This window comes from Coregonus clupeaformis, chromosome 34, assembly GCF_020615455.1.
Source record: "Coregonus clupeaformis isolate EN_2021a chromosome 34, ASM2061545v1, whole genome shotgun sequence".
Taxonomy (NCBI): domain Eukaryota; kingdom Metazoa; phylum Chordata; class Actinopteri; order Salmoniformes; family Salmonidae; genus Coregonus; species Coregonus clupeaformis.
The window spans coordinates 36,193,417-36,209,470 of NC_059225.1; the positions used below are offsets into that span (position 1 = coordinate 36,193,417).

At 45.5% G+C, this 16,054-nt stretch overlaps 1 pseudogene; it reads left to right on the forward strand.

Moving 5' to 3' along the window:
- Nucleotides 1-406: 406 nt before the first annotated feature.
- Nucleotides 407-608, forward strand: LOC121550119 (annotated as a pseudogene).
- The last annotated feature ends 15,446 nt before the right edge of the window (nucleotides 609-16,054 follow it).

The following is a 16,054-nucleotide window of genomic DNA, read 5'->3' on the forward strand; positions in this document are numbered from 1 at the left end:
ATTCATCTTTTGAAGCAGTTACGTTGGGGTTGGGTTTGGGCATCAGCAGCGGGAGGGGGTCTTTTTTCATTTGGCTCCTGATCTCTTTGGGGAAGGCAGCTCTGTGGGATTCAAGGGGGGTTTTGGTTAAGTCCAATATGGACTGGGGAGTAGGGTTAGAGCTGACCTGAGAAAGACGTTTTGATGTGGACAGATATGGTTTCCATGCCTCTAAGGAGAGATGGAAACCTCTTCATCAGTAAAGGACAGTTTGTTAAAAGGTTCCGTTTTCAAGATTGGGCCAATTTGGCTTGTTGAGTCCATTATTCCCTTGGTGCAGTGGGTGGCTGAGGTATATATATATATTTTTTTTTCATGACTCGTTATTGTGCGGGTTTGGGTTTGCATCGTCTTGTAATTTCAAGCATTTTGTACAAGGCTTCGTGTTTAATATGAGTGGTTTTGTTTAATAAAAAAATCTGTTCTTATCAGTTTAATATCTGATAGGTCCCCCATCGGGGGACTACATATTAAATGGATTTTTCGAACAGGGAGTCGGAAATGGGGCTTGCTCCGTCCGCTCCACGAATCAACGGTATTGCAGTACCTCCGGGAACGGTGCAACACTTTTCTCCCATTGTCAAGGAAAACAACTACACGGAGGTAGGTCAACAGCCAGCAGAAGAAGAGAGAAAGAAAAGTGTTGTGTTTCGTGCGGTCCAGCGTTTTCCCTCCATTTTTCAAAAAAAAAAAAAACATATTTTGGCATTCACCAGGATTGTGTGTGTCTGTTTTTGACCAAAAAAAGAACAAATACTTCACCAGGATAGTGGGTCTGTGCAGGGGTCAATTTGTGGGTAATCGCTTCTCGGCCTTTTGGCTAAGATCAAGTGTAGTATTTTGCTGTGCTTGATTTCTAGAAGTGATCGGAGGCCGGTGGGCAGAGCATTGTGCTTTTGTTGAAAAATTGTTTCTGTTTCACTATTGTTTTTTTTGTCCTGGGTAGGTTGTGTTTTGGTGGTGGACTACAGGTGCACCAGCACCTGTAGGGTGAGCTAAGTGGTTTTTCTTTATTTCTTTATTGCCTTTCTTTGTTTTAGCTTGTTGTTGTTGTGTGTTATGTCTTTACTTTAAAAAATAAATTTAAAAAATCGTATTTTTTCTGTGTGTTTGCTTGTTGCTTCTATTACTTTTATCTTTCTTATTTTTTGTTCTTTGTGTTTTCCCATCCTCTTGTAGCCCTAGTTTCCCTTTAGTTTTACCCCCCTTGTTTTTTGTTTGTGTAGTGTTTGCTAGCTTGTTAGCTTAGCTTGACTTGCTAGTGCGGCTTGCTAGCCTCCTAGCCCCCATACATTTGTTTGTTTGGTGTGTTTTTTATTATATTTCCCACCCTCCCCTCGTGTCCTTTTGTGTTTAGTTTAACCCTTGTGCTTTGCTGGAAAAAAATGACATCCATTATGTTACGGGTCAAATTGACCCGCACAGTTTAAACACACTCAAGACAGTCAAAGAATTAAGTAAAAACAGAAACAACTTTATTTTGTCTTATCAGACATTTCAGAAAGAAGAAATACAATACTTTTTATTTTTTTTAAACAATATTTAAGAACTATTTGTTAAACATATTTCCTTTCTCACAAACAAGATTTTTCAGTTTCCCCAAGTAGGTTTTTTCCCCCCCTATTGGTCCATATTATCCCTTCAGTCTTTCTCTCTACATGTTGAACACAATGTGTGTGTGTGCTTTCTGCAGATGTATTTATTGCATTCTACACAAGTGGTGCTTGTTTTACTGTCTTGTCGAGGGGGGCAGAGCTGGCATCTTTTCCGTTTCTTGCCACTGCCTGTATCCACTGGATCCATTTCTGGTTGATTGGAGGCATGTGTTGATGGTCCAGCTTGAATTTTCTGGACGGCAGATGCAGCTGCTGTCGACCGAGGAGGCCGGACTCTCCTCTGGATCTTGGGAGTGATGAGAGCTTTGCCGAGCTCCTCTAGGAAAAGCCGGCGTCGGTACAATTTGCCACCATTCCATTGCTGGTTGATTTCAGTCCACAGGACATAGGCATTGTAAGCAGACACATCCACAATGTTGTAGAAAATCACCAAAGGCCAGCGGGCAGTCATGCGCTGACAACTATATGTTGCTGTGACTTTATCCAAATTGTCAACTCCTCCTTTGGTGGAATTGTAGTCCAGTATTATTTGTGGCTTGATGTCCTCTCTTGCACTCAGCGATGCATCTTTGTGCATTGTGCTCATTACAAGAACATTCTTGTTCTTCTTTGGGCAGTATGAAACAACAGTTGCATTTTCAGAGAAAGCAAATTTAGAGGAATGCACAGTTCTGCCCTGCATTTTCAGAAGCTCACTGGGAAGTTCAGGTTTGTTTTTTCTGATTGTTCCAACCATGGTCAGCTTTCTCTTCTGTAGTTCAACACCAAGGCGGTAGGATGTGAAGAAGTTGTCACACGTGATGTTATGACCTTGCAGCCCTTCACTCATGTCCAGCACCACCCGCATCCCCTGGTTTTTCTCAGCCACTCCGCCGGGTGGCTTCCCAGTGTAAACTTGCATATTCCATGCATAGCTTGATGTGGCATCACATGCTGCCCATATTTTGATGCCATATTTTGCAGGCTTGTTTGGCATATACTGTCTGAAGGGACAACGTCCTCTGAATGGAACAAGGCGTTCATCAACTGTAACATGAGGACTGGGATTGTACAGTAACGGTAGAATTTCCACCCATTTATCCCATACATCTCTGATTGCAGCTAGTTTGTCTCTTTCACGTCGACCCGGTCTAGTATCACGGTTATCAAAGCGAATCACCCGAGAAATTATGTGGAATTCTTGTAGAGACATTGTTGCCCGAAATATTGGCCTTCCATTCTCTTCATTCCACAGGCTGGCCGTTGCTTCTCCGTTTGACCGGTAGACTCCAGCTAATATGAGCAATCCAATGTATGCATGCAAGTCAATCCGATCCAGTGGCTTCCAGTTCTCTTGAAACACACGGCTCCCCTCCAAGTTGGTCATGTCCAGAACAATCTTCTCTATTGCTTGGGGTAAAAAGAGCTCAAAAGCTGATTGTATGTCATGGACTCGAGTGACAGCAAATCGTGTAGGTCCTGGAACCATTTTTATTACATTGGAAGCTGAGAGTCTACCTTGACCTCGTTGTGGTGACGGTGACCATTCAATATGACCATCTTTAGACTTCCATGTCTTCTCTTCTCTTGATGATGCTTGTTGCATGCTCTGTCTCTCATCTGATGTAGGGGATGGTACGGCAGACTCCTCCTCTGAATCCTCTTCAATGAAGACAAAATCTGGATCATCAACAGCATTGTCCTCTATCTCTGAAATATCCTCTGTCTCTGAAACCTCTTCTTCTTTTTCACTGTCACAGTCCAGAATTTGTGATAAGACTTCATTGATTGAAAATCTTTTGGAGCTCATTTTTGAGTGTCTGTGTCAGGGACCTGCTGCTCTCACACTGAGGAGAAGCTTGGGAAAGCCCTTTTTTAACCCAAACACAATTCTAAAAGTGCAACCAGGACCAGTCAAAACAAAATACATCAAAGACACTTTTTTGTTTTGCACCTGTGCAAATATATATACACATGAAAGCCTCCGGGTCAAAATGACCCACAACATCATGTTTGTATACAAAATGTACACAGACATTCCACAACACATCAGTGTGTCCACATTTTGCAGTTAGGTTCATGACCCTAAATGAGGAAAAGTCATGTAATTTCATGGCGAAAAAGAGTGGTTAACTAGTATTTTAGACAACGCAAAAGTGGAAACGGGTCAAATTGACCCACAACATAACAGGAGGGTTAAACCCCTTCCCCCCTACCGTCTTTCTCTATTGTTGATAAGTTGAGTTGGGTGCTGTGCTAGGTAGTTTGTTTTGTGTCCCGGGGTTTTGGTAGGCCCTGTTAGCCTAGCATAGCTGGGCCTGCCACCAACCCCCACTATTTTCTTGTTTATTTTCTCACTGGTGTTGGTTTAAAGGGAGTGGGCCTCCATCATGTCAGCAGCACAGGCTGGCATGCGGAGGCACCACGCCGTGCGCCTCCTGTTAAAGGAGAAGGGAGGAAAAACAATGGAGTTATCCCGATTGGATTTCTCCAGAAAATTCCTCCAAAAGGAACTCCGTTTCATACCTGCGCAGGTGAACTGCATTTTAACCTTCCCGTATAGGAAGGGCTTTGATGTCAGTTTCGCCGGCGCCAGCTTCTTGAGGGAGTTCTGGGGGAAACTCCAGAACGCCCAGAACAAGCAGGGATCCCTGGCAGCAATATTCGAGGTGATCAAGCTGACTGACAATAGCATCAAAACTGTTATTGTCCATATGTACAATGAAATGATACAGCCGGAGGACATTGCAGTATGGTTGGGCAGGTACTGCAACGTGAAGGGGCCCCTGACCCAGGTGAAGGATCCCGATGGGATCTGGACAGGGGCCTGGAGGGTCACTGTCCAGCAGAGGGAGGATCCCGGGGGCTATGGTGGGTTGAAAGCAATCCCATCCACCATAGTCCTCGGAGAGAACAGGGGCCATGTTCACTACCAGGACCAGCCCAAGCTGTGCCGTAAGTGTGGTGAGCATGGCCACCTAGCAGACGCCTGTGACAAGGTGGTCTGCATGAAGTGCCGGGAGGTGGGCCACCGCTACAAGGATTGCACGAACGGAAGGTCGTGCAACCTCTGTGGCGAGCGGTCCCACCTCATCTGCAGCTGCCCCTCCTCCTGGGCCAATAAGGTCAGGGCTGGCAGGATGGAGGCGGCGGCTGCGGACCGGGCTTCCGAGCGCCAGAAGGAGAAAGTGGCAGTTGCCAAGGTAGCGGAGGAGGTGGCGGCGGTAGTGGAGGAAGTGGTGGCAGTAGTGGAGGAGGTGGTAGATGAGGTGGAGGGCGCGGAAGGCGCAGTGGCGGAAGAAGTGGGAGGGGAGGAAAAAACCCTCCTCTCCAAAACCGCCCTGCCCCAGATTGAGGCGACCCCTGAAGGAGAAAGGGCTGCGAAAGACAGCTCTGGAGAGATGGTGAGTGAGAGCTCCCCAAGTGGGTCAGACAGCATGATGACAGTGTCAGAAACGACACTGTCAAGCGGAGAGGGTACAGGAGAGGGAGGGAGGGAGGGAGGGCGGGGGGAGGGGGGGTAGTGAACATGGAGCTTTTTGGCTGGCTGGCCTGCTAGCCTCCTAGCTTTTGTTAGTTTGTCTTGTTTGGGGTGCGTTTCCTCCTTTGTGCCCCTTCCCTTTTGTGTCTCGTGTAAATGTAACAAGCAGTATTGAGTGTTGGTTTGGCGCGGTTGGTGGGTTGGTTGACTGGATATCTAGCCGGCCATGCTGGTTTAGCTGGTTGGTCATCTCACCTTCCAGGCCTTGTTGGCAAGTTCATGTTATTTGCCCCACCCTTTTTTTTTGTCTTCAGCAATAGCGGTGTCATTGTTGATAGCTTAGTTGGGTGCTGTGCTAGATAGTTTGTCCTTGGCCTGTGTAAGCCCCCCCCCCCGCTTCACTGGTGTTGGTTTGTAAAGGGAGTGGGCATCCATCATGTCAGCAGCAAAGGCTGGCAAGAGGAGACAACATGCTTTGCGCCCTCCTCTTGAAAGGGGGAAATGAGAATAAGTTCTCATTTGGAAATTTACCAGAAAAATCCTCCAGAAGGAACTCAGTTTCAAACCTGCCCAGATTAACTGCATTTTAACCGCATTGACGTCAGCTTCTCTGGTGCCAGCATCCTGATGGACTTCTGGGGGAATGCACTGAATACCCAGGTGTCCCTCAAAGACATGTTTGAATTGACCAAGCTGACGGACAATAGCATTAAAACAATTGTCTGTATGTACTGTTACGTTCCACAGCAATAAAACCAAAGATTTCGCTCAACCAGAAGGAGGAACTAACAGTCACTGAACAACAACCAAAACAGGCAGGGGTTTAGGAGGGGTTCTGAAAGACACTCATGGGGTTGTCCACTGAAAGTTGACTAGCAACAACAAATAGAACCTTAGACACCCACCATGAGCACCCACTAAGTTTGCCCGAAAGAGGCAAACGAAAGAAAAACCCACACCAAACCTAAAGATGAAGCATACCAAAATCATGGCGCAAAACAAAATCAGATAAAGGATTGTTTGTCTAGAAATCAAAATATGGAGCCCCAACTAAAAGGGTGTTGACCCTCCACATATCTCAAAACAACTGAAGCACTGGGCCAGTCACTCTTAAATAGCACCTGGGTCAGCACAGGTGAAAGACCTTCCCACTAACGAGATGGCAACCAGCACAGGTGTAACACATAGTGACTAACAAGGTGACACCAATCGGTGCGCCCTACGTGCTAACGAGCTATACCTGCTAAGATCCAACCTCAAAACATAAATGGAAAAACCAAAGCCTGTAACGCCTTACCCCTTAAGACAACAAATATATCCTATATTTTTGTAGGACAAGTTTGCTCACCACCAACAGAAAACAACTTCCGTTGAACAACATAATAAATTTAAATCTGTCGCCTTCTGCAATATAAATATGGTGACTACTGGCTGTCAACAATTAAATACAAGGCAAACCAGCCACCTCTTATTTATTTTTAAATGTATATATGCTTTGTTTTTCTTTGTATTATACTATATTTTCTACATTTGTGTAATTGTATATATACACACCAGTCAAAAGTTTGGACACACCTACTCATTCAAGGTTTTTCTTTATTTTTGCTATTTTCTACATTGTAGAATAATAGTGAAGACATCAAAACTATATAACAACACATATGGAGTCATGTAGTAACCAAAACAAGTGTTAAACAAATCAATATATATATTTTAGATTCTTCAAAGTAGCCACCCTTTGCCTTGATGACAGCTTTGCACAGTCTTGGCATTCTCTCAACCAGCTTCACCTGGAATGATTTTCCAACAGTCTTGATGGAGTTTCCACATATGCTGAGCACTTGTTGGCTGCTTTTCCTTCACTCTGCGGTCCAACTCATCCCAAACCATCTCAATTGGGTTGAGGTCGGGTGATCTGATGCAGCTCTCATTCTTGGTCAAATAAACCTTACACAGCCTGGAGGTGTGTTGGGTCATTGTCCTGTTGAAAAACTAAATGATAGCCCCACTAAGCACAAACCAGATGGGATGAATTCTAAATAAATCACAGACAGTGTCATCAGCAAAGCACCCCCACACTATCACACCTCCTCATCCATGCTTCATGGTGGGAACCACACCTAATCTGCGTCACAAAGACATGGTGGTTGGAACCAAAAATCTCAAATTTGGACTCATCAGACCAAAGGACAGATTTTCACCGGTCTAATGTCCATTTTTCGTGTTTCTTGGCCCAAGCAAGTCTCTTCTTCTTATTGGTGTCCTTAAGTAGTGGTTTCTTTGCAGCAATTCGACCATGAAGGCAGTCTCCTCTGAACAGTTGATGTTGAGATGTGTCTATTTTTTAACTCTGAAGCATTTATTTGAGCTGCAATTTCTGAGCCTGATAACTCTAATGAACTTATCCTCTGCAGCAGAGGTAACTCTGGGTCTTCCTTTCCTGTGGGGGTCATCATGAGAGCCTGTTTCATCATAGCGCTTGATGGTTTTTGCGACTGCACTTGAAGAAACTTTCAAAGTTCTTGACATTTTCCGGATTGACTTGACCTTCCGGATTGACTTGTCTTAAAGTAATGATGGACTGTCGTTTATCTTTGCTTATTTGAGCTGTTCTTGCCATAATATGGACTTGGTCTTTCACCAAATAGGGCTATCTTCTGTATACCACCCCTTCCTTGTCACAACCTAGAAGGTCAGCATCCTGGAGTCGCCTCTTCACTGTTGATGTTGAGACTGGTGTTTTGCAGGTACTATTTAATGAAGCTGCCAGTTGAGGACCTGTGAGGCATCTGTTTCTCAAACTAGAGAATCATTTCATTTACACAACATGCCTACCACTTTGAAGATGCAAAAAAAAAATTGTATTGTGCAACAAACAAGAAATAAGACAAAAAAACTGAATTTGAGCGTGCATAACTATTCACCCCCCCAAAGTCAATACTTTGTAGAGCCACCTTTTGCAGCAATTACAGCTGCAAGTCTCTTGGAGTATGTCTCTATAAGCTTGGCACATCTAGCCACTGGGATTTTTGCCCATTCTTCAAGGCAAAACTGCTCCAGCTCCTCCTTCATTCCAATCCAAGATGGCGTAGCAGTGTTGTCGTGTATTCTGTTGTGTCCTCGTGTAAATAGCCTGTTTTTTAGTTTTTAGTATTTTTTAAAAAATATTTCTCTATCTCACTTTCCATCCTTTAACTAAATATACTTTCCTGCAACCAGCCTCACCCAATGTGGAACGTATTCTATTATTTCTTTATTTTTATCAAAAAACTAGCCAGCTAACTAGCTACTTGCTATTAGCCACCGATAGCGGTCTTCACCACTGTCCGTGGCCTGCACTACCTACCAGCCAGCTCTAGCCTGGATAATTATCGGCCAGTATGCACAGCGTGCTATCGATCCAGAGCATATCGGATTTTCTACCGGAATCACTGGACCTTAACACCGAATCATCGCAACTAACTAGCTGCAACCGAATGGCTGTTGTTGGCTAATCACCACTGTCCCGATGCACCAGTTAGCCTTGAGCTAGCCTCGAACCAGGCCCATCTCCCGGCTATCTACCTCTCTGTCAACTGGAGAGGACCTCCTAGTGTCGACACGGATCCCGCTGATCCATCATGACTGGTCTGCCGACATAATCGTCTGATGTGGTTTCAACAGGCTTCCCGTTGCGACGACCACGAAGATCCATCTGCTAGCCCCGGCCCGTTAGCACGCGCAATCAACAGCCGTGCCTCCTGCTCGCCTGTGCTGTAGCAGCCTACGAACAGCTCCCGGACTTACCTATTGCTGTTCACTGGACCTTATGATCACTCAGCTACACAGTTGATGCCTGCTGGACTGTTCCTTTACACAGAACCCTATCCTGTTTATCTTTTTAGCTTCAGCCCAAACTTTCGTCGCCATTACCAGTTGTTGTCTTACCCTCTCGAATAACACCTGTGATTGCGTTATGCGCCTCTCCCAAGTCAATATGCCTAGCCTATTGCTGTTTGGGCTAGTTCTTATTGTACTATTTCACTGTAGAGCCCCCAGTCCCGCTCAACCAGCCTCAGAGAGCTCCTTTGTCCCACCCCCCATACACGCGGAGACCGGCTCAATCGGTACCTCCAGTGATGCTACCTCTTTCATCGTTACTCAATGCTTAGGTGTACCTCCACTGTACTCATATCCTTCCATATCCTTGTCTGTACATAATGCCCTGAATCTATTCTACAACGCCCGGAAATCTGCCCCTTTTATTCTCTGTACCCAACGCACTAGAAGACCAGTTCTTAAAGCCTTTAGCCGTATCCTTATTATATTCCTCCTCTGTTCCTCTGGTGATGTAGAGGTTAACCCAGGCCCTGTAGCCCCCAGTATAACTCCTACTCCCCAGGCGCTATCATTTGTTGACTTCTTTAACCGTAAAAGCCTTGGATTCTTGCATGTCAACATCAAAAGCCTCCTCCCCAAGTTTGAGTTATTCACTACGTTAGCACACTCTGCCAACCCTGATGTTCTAGCAGTGTCTGAATCCTGGTTTAGGAAGGCCACCAAAAATGTAGAAATGTCCATCCCGATTTACAACATTTTCCGTCTAGATAGAACTGCCAAAGGGGGCGGAGTTGCAATCTAATGTAGAGAGAGCCTGCAGAGCTCTATCATACTATCCAGGTCTGTGCCCAAAGAGTTTGAGCTTCTACTTCTAAAAATCCACCTTTCCAGAAATAAGTCTCTCACTTTTGCCGCATGCTACAGCCCCCCTCTGCCCCCAGTTGTGCTCTGGACACCATATGTGAATTGCTTGCCCCCCATATATCCTCAGAGTTTGTACTGTTTGGTGACCTAAACTGGGATATGCTTAACACCCTGGCCGTCCTACAATCTAAACTAGATGCCCTCAAGCTCAAACAAATTATCAAGGAACCTACCAGGTACAACCCTAAATCCGTAAAAATGGGCATCCTCATAGATATCATCCTGACTAACTTACCCTCTAAATACACCTCCACTGTCTTTAACCAGGATCTCAGCGATCACTGCCTCATTGACAGTGATGAGGGGTGGTAGTTTGACCGCGGACCCATTAAGGAGGCAGGCAAACGCTCTCTAATACACTTCAGCGAGCAGGCCTTTGTAATTGACCTGGCCCGGGTATCCTGGATGGATATTGACCTCATTCCGTCAGTAGAGGATGCCTGGATGTTCTTCAAAAGTGCTTTCCTCTCTATCTTCAATAAGCATGCCCCATTCAAAAAATTCAGAACTAAGAACAGATATAGCCCCTGGTTCACCCAGACTTGACTGCCCTTGACCAGCACAAAAACATCCTGTGGCATACTGCATTAGCATCGACCAGTCCCCGCAATATGTAAATTTTCAGGGAAGTCAGGAACCAATATACACAATCAGTCTATATACTGAGATCATGTGACACTTAGATTGCACGCCTTTATTTAACTAATTATGTGACTTCTGAAGGTAATTGGTTGCACCAGATCTTATTTAGGGGCTTCATAGCAAAGGGAGTGAATACATATGCACGCACCACTTTTCCGTTATTTTTAAAAATTTCACTTCACCAATTTGGACTATTTTGTGTATGTCCATTACATGAAATCCAAATAAAAATCAATTTAAATTACAGGTTGTAATGCAACAAAATAGGAAAAACGCCAAGGGGGATGAATACTTTTGCAAGGCACTGTATATATATATTTTTTGTTATGTTTTTGTTTTCATAGTTGCCTAAAACGCTGAAGTTTTCAAAAATTCACATACTTCTCTATAACTCTCCTCCCCCTGGAACGAGTGCAACCAAAACAATACTCATCTCCTACATGGTAAACTTTCAGTGAAAATAAATTGTGAGCCAGGGCAACACACTGGCTAAACGCAAAACGTATTGACTGCCCACCCTTGAAAGACAAATCAGCAACCAAGTTGTCCTTACCACAGTCATGTCGGCTTTCAAGTGGAAACTCCTGTAATATCCGTAGTGATTTTCCTCAGTGGAATGGCCTCAACGAATCGAGTGGCAGTGCACATGATGGTAAGATAAACTGGTTACCACTCTTTGCTTTGGGCAAAGGACCAACACAAGGCAAAGGACCAACACAATCCACCAGAACACTGCTAAAAGGTTTGTCAAAAGCAGGAATGGCTGCAAAGGTGCAACCGGTACAGCTTGGTTCGGTTTACCTGTCCCCTGGCGAACGCGACAGGAATTAAGACAGTAAGACACAACATCTGGTTTCAGACCAGACCAGAAGTTACGCAAGATACGGTCATACGTCTTGTTGACCTCAAGATGGCCTGCCATACTACCATCATGAACCAACCTCAGTATCTCATTGAAACATAACTGGAATGACAATTTGAAATACACTGGGCCAATTGTCCTGCCCAGAAGTGGCGCGAGAATGCCATTTCCTCATTAGAACCCAATCTCTGTCAATGTGTCCCACATAAAACTTCAAACTCCTCCTCCGGACGTATCTCAGCAAAAAGAGGGGAGAGGGAAACATCTTTACTCTGTTCAGCAATCAGCTGCTTCCTAGACATTGAAGTGTCAACTGTAGGGACCCTCTCTTCCTTGAGCGGTCCTACAAACTTCCTCACCTTTGGGGTTATCAACTCAGAAAGTTTTGTGGAATCAGGATCACCCATAAACGTCTCAGACAGATCGACCATGGTGGGATCGCTGACATCCTCAACACTAGACTTGCTCCCAGCAACTTTCTTAGACGTGTAATGGCACACGCTGGGACACTCTAGGGTACTTTCTGATAACCCATCAGGTTCCTCTACTCTGCGTTCCTTACAAATGACAGGATTTGGCACGACCTTTCCTCCAGCCAAATTGTTTCCCAAAATGAATGACACCCCCTTCACCGGTAGGCTAGGCCTCACTCCAATGACAACTGAACCAGAAATAAGATCGGACTTGAGTTCCACATTATACAAAGGAACTTCCATGCAACCCTTCTCCACACCTTGTACTAACACACTGTATTCAGTTGCTGAAGTGTCAGAAAAAGGCAAAACACTCTCCAAAATGAAGGATGGCCTGCACTAGTGTCTTGCAATATCTTCACCGGCTGCTTAACAGCATCACCACTCTGCAGAGACACAAACCCATCTGAAACAAAGGGTTCGTACACATCTGATCCAAAATCTTGTTAAGGAGATACACCAGTCCCAACCAGAGACTTATTGGGCTGGAGTGCTCCCACAAGAAGAAACAGCTTTTTCTCTCATTTTTCTGTTTCAACTTAGGACACAGAGACAATGTGTCCATTCTCACTGCAGTATTGACAAACTGCCAGAGATGATTGATTTTTGCGTAGGGATAACTACTGGGTACTTTGTTTGTGAAGGTAATGTTATGTGTCAACACAAACTCATCTGCAAGAACTGCAGCTTTCTTCAGAGTGAGATCCTTGTGCTCAAAAATGTAATTCGCTATCTTTTCGGGAAGGCAATTCTTGAACTTTTCGAGAAGTAGTAGAGTCTTTAAATCCTCACGGTTGTTGACCTCTTGAGAACCACAACACCAATCAAAAAGACATGCTTGTTTCCTTGCGAACTCAACATGGCTTTGTGATTCTTTTTTTCGTAAGTTACGGAACTGTTGTCCGTATGCCTCTGGGACAAACTCGTAAGCCCAAAGGATAGCAGCTTTAACAGTGTCATAGTCAGAACTCTAGTCAAGAGATAAAGCGGTGTACACTTTGAGCTTTTCCCACAAGAACACTTTGTAGGAGCAGTGACCAAATTTTGGGGATGTGGTAATTCACTCAAACAGAGTAAAATATACATCCACCTCCTTTTCGTTGAAAGGCAATACTAGTCGGCTGTTCCTACCAAGATCAAACTCTGTTGAGGGTGCAGGATGGCCTGACTGGATTCCAAGTGCTTCCAGATCTATCTCTTGTAATCAAAGGGCATGCCCACATTCCTATTCCCTTTCCTTGTGCTCAAGCTCTAAGCCTGTGTTTATGCAACTTTCAAAATGTTTCCCCCAATCTTATAACCCCTCTGGGTGGATGTCAGTGACAGAAACCCTACCACTAAGTATATTTTGAACACTCAAATATCGGGGCACAGCAGAGCTTCTATTAGAGTGACTATCATAGGAAACAATAACCTGGCCGAGCCCCCATTTTGAAATTCAAAAATGTCACTCAAACAGAAGGAGGAACTAACAAAGAGTCACTGACCAACAACCAAAATGAAACAGGCAGGGTTTTAGGAGGGGTTCTGAAAGACACTCATGGGGGTGTCCACTGAACGTTGACTAGCAACAACAACTGGAACCTAAAAGACACCCACCATGAGCGCCCACTAAATTTGCCCAAGAAGAGGCACCTGGCAGACACCTGTGAGAAAGTGGTCTGCATGAAATGCCGGGAGGTGGGACAACGCTACGAGGAGTGGAACAAATGGAAGGGCGTACAACCTCTGTAGAGAGCTGTCCCACCTCATCCACGGCTACCCCTCCTCCTGGGCCAAGAAGTACAGGGCTGGCAGGACGGAGGCGGCGGTCGTTTTTGTATTTATTATGGATCCCCATTAGCTGCTGCCTTGGCAGCATCTACTCTTCCAGCAAAATTAAAGCAGTTATACATTTTAAAAACATTACAATGCATTCATAACAGATTTCACAACATATTAAGTGTGTGCCCTCAGGCCTCTACTCTACTACCACATATCTATAACATAAAATCCATGTCTACATGCGTGTATAGTGCGTATGTTATCGTATTTTTATCTGTATTTTAAATCAAATTTTACTACTGGCATGAGTTATTTGATGTGGAATAGAGTAAAATGTAGTCATGGCTCTATGTAGTACTGTGCGCCTCCCATAGTCTGCTCTGGACTTGGGGACTGTGAAGAGACCTCTGGTGGCATGTCTTGTTGGGTATGCATGGGTGTCCGAGCTGTGTGCCAGTTGTTCAAACAGACAGCTCGGTGCATTCAACATATCAATACCTCTCACAAATACAAGTAGTGATGAAGTCAATCTCTCCTCCACTTTGAGCCAGGAGAGATTGACATGCATATTATTAATGTTAGCTCTCTGTGTACATCCAAGGGCCAGCCGTGCTGCCCTGTTCTGAGCCAAATGCAATTTTCCTAAGTCCGTCTTTGTGGCATCTGACCACACGACTGAACAGTAGTCCAGGTGCGACAAAACTAGGGCCTGTAGGACCTGCCTTGTTGCTAGTGCTGTTAGACAGACTTCTCCCCATCCTAGCTACTGTTGTATCAATATGTTTTGACCATGACAGTTTACAATCCAGGGTTACTCCAAGCAGTTCAGTCTCCTCAACTTGCTCAATTTCCACATTATTCAATACAAGATTTCGTTGAGGTTTATGGTTTAGTAAATGATTTGTCCCAAATACAATGATTTTAGTTTTTGAAATATTTAGGAGTAATTTATTCCTTGCCACCCATTCTGTAACTAACTGCAGCTCTTTGTTAGGTGTTGCTGTCATTTCAGTTACTGTAGTAGCTGACGTGAAGAGTGTTGAGTCATCCGCATACGTAGAAACACCGGCTTTACTCAAAGCCAATGGCATGTCGTTAGTAAAGATTTGTCACGACTTCCGCCGAGGCTGCTTCCCCTCCTTGTTCGGGCAGGTTTCGGCGTTCGTCGTCACCGGCTTACTAGATACTGCCGATCCCATTCTCATCACTCCACTTGTCATGTCTTGTCTTGTCAATCACACACATCTGGTGCTCATTCCCCTAATTAGTATGTGTATAAGTGTTCCCTCTGTTCCCCTTGTCTTTGTGAGTGATTGTTTATTGTGAGAGCGAGTAGCTTGGTTGAGCTACTCTTCTATTTGTATTTACCAAGGTGGAATATTTTCCCTTGTTATAGTTTTGTTTTTTGTTTATATAAATAGATTAAACTCTGGACTTCGTTGTTTTACCTCCTGCGCCTGACTCCTTTATTCACACCTCATCACAGAATCACTCACCAGCTGAATGGAGTCAGCAGGAGAAGACCACATGCCTGGAGTTGTGGCAAGGGTCCAGGAGCATTCGTAGATGCTGGCCAGCTTGGGGGAAGCGATGGATCGGGTTCTTCTGGTAGTAGAATGACTGGAGAGGAGAGGACCCAATCTATCGAGACCAGCTGGTCAACCGGATCCAGCCACCTACACCCCAGCCCCTGTAGGGATCCAGATATCCCGGCCACCGGCGTTTGATGGGACGGCCAGCGCAATGTAAGGGATTTATGCTCCAACTCAAGCTGTATTTCTCCAGCATCAGGCCGGCGCCACTGGAGCGGGAGAAGGTATCCGTCCTCGTTTCCTGCCTTTGTGGGAGAGCCCTGGAGTGGGCCAATGCGTTGTGGAACGAGAGAGGTGCCGCGTTGGAGGACAACGGGGAGTTTGCTCGCCTCTTTCGGGACATTTTTGATCACCTCGAGAGGCGGGCGAATTACTGGTCCATCTGAGGCAGGGGACGAGGACCACACAGGACTCCGCGCTGGAGTTCCGGACGCTGGCAGCGGGGTCCGGGTGGAACGAGCGGGCCCTGATCAACCATTTCCGGTGCCACCTAAGGGAGGACGTCCGATGGGAGCTAGCCTGCCGTGATGCCATGCTATCGTTTTCCCAACTGATGGACATGGCCATCCGGCTGGATAACCTGCTAGCAGCCAGAGGACGTCCTGGTAGGGGTCTGCCTGTTCCCACTCCGGACGACTCTGACCCCGAGCAGATGGAGCTGGGGGGAGCCACCTGTCGAGAGAGCGCAGGAAGACAGCGACAGGGCCACACTGGTGGCACGAAGGGACAATCCACCTCACATTGCAGTCAACGTTCTTTTGGGTCTGGAGGCGGTAGGCAGGGCACTCACGCATCACCCCAGGTAACATTTTTACATTTACATTTTAGTCATTTAGCAGACGCTCTTATCCAGAGCGACTTAC